A 3,885-nucleotide genomic window follows, 5' to 3' on the forward strand; every position below is an offset into this window, starting at 1 on the left:
GATAGTCCTTGGATAGGGACAGCCAGATATGCAGTCATTAATGATATGAAATCCTTTTCTCATAGATGTTATCCTAACCTATCTTTTCTACTTCAGCCTTCTTACTGACCTCCCAGCCTCCCATCTCTCTCTACTCCAGTCTATCCTTCACTCTGCCGCCCGGATCATTTTTCTAAAAATAGTTCAGTCCATATCTCCCCATTCTTCAAGAACCTCCAATGGTTTCCCATAGTCATCAATGGTATTTACTGAGTACTTACTATCTGCAGAGCCTTTATTCACTTGAGTGAGTCCAATGCAACAGTAGAGAGACACGTTTCCTGCCCACAACAAGTTTAAAGTACATCTTCCTCAAACAATCTCTCTTTACCACCTTATCACCTCCTATCTTACCTCACTGATTTCCTGTTTCATTCCAGCACTCCCATTTTGTTCCTCCAATGCCAACTGCATGTGGCTCTTATCTTTCTCACTTCTGGCCCCTCACACATGTTCTCCCTCTGGTCTGGAATTCCCTCAGGCTTCATATCTGACAGGCCATCAATTTCCTCACCTTCAAAGACTTATTTGTAATCAAATCTCTTCCAAGAGGCCTTCCTTGACTAAGGACTCATTTCCCTTATTTCCTCTCCCTACTACATCACTCTGGCCCTTGGATTTTTACCCTTTGTGCACCCCACCCTTAGCTCCGTAACATGTACATATCCATCATTTATTTTAATATCTATTTCCCCTTCTAGATCGTAATATTCTTATGAACAGGGACCAAGTCTACAATTCAGTAAAGTTGGTACTCTTCCAGGCTTCTAGTACAGTTCTGTGCACAAAGTAAAGTTTTTTTAATGGTATTTTTTAATTGCTTACTATATGTCAAGCACTGTACTAAAAATTGGGGTAGATACAAGCTAATAAGGTTGGACATGGACCACGTACCACAGAGAAGCAGCGTGGCTCAGTGAAAAGAGCCCGGGCTTGGGAGTCGGAGGTCATGGGTTCTAATCGCGGCTCTGCCACTTTCATTCATTCAATCATATTCATTGAGCGCTTAATGTGTGCAGAGCACTGTCACTTGTCAGCTGTGTGACTTTGGGCATGTCACTTAACTTCTCTGGGCCTCAGTTACATCTGTAAAATGGGGATTAAGACTGTGAGCCCCACATGGGGCAATCTGATAACTTTATATCCCCCCCAGCACTTAGAACAGTGCTTGGCACATAGTATGCACTTAACAAATGCCATCATCATTATTATTATTATTAGGCTCACGGCCTTGATGCCCATTTTACAGATGACAACACAGCAGATCAGATCCTCAGATCCTTCTGACTCCTAGGCTCATGCTTTATAATCATAATAATAATAATAATAATAATAATGGCATTTGTTAAGTGCTTACTATGTGCAAAGCACTGTTCTAATTGCTGGGGAGGATACAAGGTGATCAGGTTGTCCCAAGTGGGGCTCACAATCTTCATCCCCATTTTACAGATGAGGGAACTGAGGCATAGAGAAGTGAAGTAGTCTTTCATCTCAGTGCTTTTCAGTTACATCAGTCACAGGTCATACATTTCTATTTTTAACTAGTGTGGAAACTGAGGGAAAGGGTAGCTATCCATCACCCAGGAAATGATTGGGCAGCCTTGACCCACTTACCTTTCATTCATTCTTTGTCATATTTATTGAGCACTTACCGTGTGCAGAGCAGCATACTAAGCGCTTGGTAGAGTACAAAACAACAACAACTTGGGACTTGGTAGAGTACAAAACCAACTCTACCAAGTTGATTAAATTTACTTGGTAGAGTACAAAACAACAAGAATTGATAAATTCTTAATTCAGCTAATGTACATACATGATGATACTTTTAATCATCTTTTCATGACCATGTTAACTCCCGCTCTAAATCCATTACTACATTATGGACAGGTATTTCCTTAAAGAGATATTAATTGCAAATTATTGCCATTTGGGGAATGTATTACTGTATGCCACATTGGATAAGTCTGAATTTCATAACTATCTCTTGTCTTTTCAACGTAGTGAAGTGACTTGCCCAGAGTCACACAGCTGACAAGCAGCGGAGCCAGGATTTGCACCCATGACCTCTGCCTCCCAAGCCTGTGCTCTTTCCACTGAGCCATGCTGCTTCTCAATTCTCAGTTCTATTCTGCACCATCAAGATGTTCCAGGTTAAGGCCACCCTGGACCCCCGCTCTGTCAATAAATGACCTGGATTTTCAAAATTAACAGAGAAGGAATACTAACATGGTGCAGACAAGATTGGCCTGAAAGAGGCCAAGATGTCTCTGCTTTTCCAGCTTGGCCCTGATACTGATCTATGCTAAGAATGAGCTAGAAGTCAGACATGGGCTCTACACTGTGAGTTCCTTGTGGGCAGGGAATGTGTGTTCGTTGTTGTTTTGTACTCTACCAAGTGCTTAGTATGCTGCTCTGCACACGGTAAGTGCTCAATAAATATGACAAAGAATGAATGAAAGGTAAGTGGGTCAAGGCTGTCCAATCATTTCCTGGGTGATGGATAGCTACCCTTTGCCTCAGTTTCCACACTAGTTAAAAATAGAAATGTATGACCTGTGACTGATATAACTGAAAAGCACTGAGATGAAAGACTACATTGAAAAGACAAGGGATAGTTATGAAATTCAGACATCCAACGTAGCGTACAGTAATACATTCCCCAAATGGCAATAATTTGCAATTAATATCTCTTTAAGGAAATACCTGTCCATAATGTAGTAATGGATTTAGAGCAAGAGTTAACATGGTCATGAAAAGATGATTAAAAGCATCATCATGTATGTACATTAGTTGATTTAAGAATTTATCAATTTTAACTTTTTTTTAAAATACCCATCACAATGAAAGTCCTAGGCTTAATATTAAATAAATCTGTAACTGGTAAACTTTGATTTCTGTCCTCTTGTCACTGAGCAAAGTTTGGAAAAGTGTGATCAACTCATCTCAACTCGATCGGATTGCTAGCGTACATATTAAGAGAGAATGTTCCTCTTGATTAAACATGGATTTGAGGACTTCGTTTAGATGGCTAAAGCTCAAGCTCAGCAAAATTGGACTCAGACCCACAAGGAAGGGGAATTTGGGTGTAGATTTGAGGAAAGATAGTTCAAGGCTTACTACAGTGTTCTGCACACAGTAAGCACTCAATAAATACGATTAAATTAATTAATGAAAGATCTAGAGCACGGATATTATCAGGTGGGATTGTGCCAAAAATGGATTTTGGTTATCCTGAAGAAGACATAGACAGACTTCATAAGGAAATGACCATTGAGAAAGTGAAAGATGCAGAGAAAAATGTAAGTATTAGTAAACCATGTGAAGTACAAAGATTGTTGAGTTTGAGGTCAAAGAAAATGAAGGGACAGGAGTACTGACAGGGAGAAACCTCTGGGCAGATAACAGATCTCGAGTCATTTTTACCTGGGCAGAGGTAAAAAAAAATATATATATATATATGAACTGAACTGAACAGGGTGACCAAGAGTGGCAAACTGAATTGAGGGGCTCAAAGAGAAAAATCCTGAAAGATGCAAATAGACGGGACTCTCGAAGAGAAAACAAAGAGAGAGCCATTGGAATCAAGAGTTATGAGGGGAATGCAGAAGTCAAAAATGGACTATTCAACCATTTTACAGAAAATGTCTTGCCTTTGCTTTTGCAAACTCACTGTGTCTTCACTTGCCTACTTTTCCAGTGTTGTGATGTATGGCCCACTGTGGCAGAGTTCCGACAAACTTGCTTCTCCACACTTAGAAGGGCATATAAGTTCATGGTACGTGGAATTTTGTCAGTCAAAGTGATCTTGGCATTTACAGCATCTTCACTTCATTCGTAGAGAACTTT

The sequence above is a fragment of the Tachyglossus aculeatus genome, chromosome 1, assembly GCF_015852505.1.
Source record: "Tachyglossus aculeatus isolate mTacAcu1 chromosome 1, mTacAcu1.pri, whole genome shotgun sequence".
Taxonomy (NCBI): Eukaryota; Metazoa; Chordata; class Mammalia; order Monotremata; family Tachyglossidae; genus Tachyglossus; species Tachyglossus aculeatus.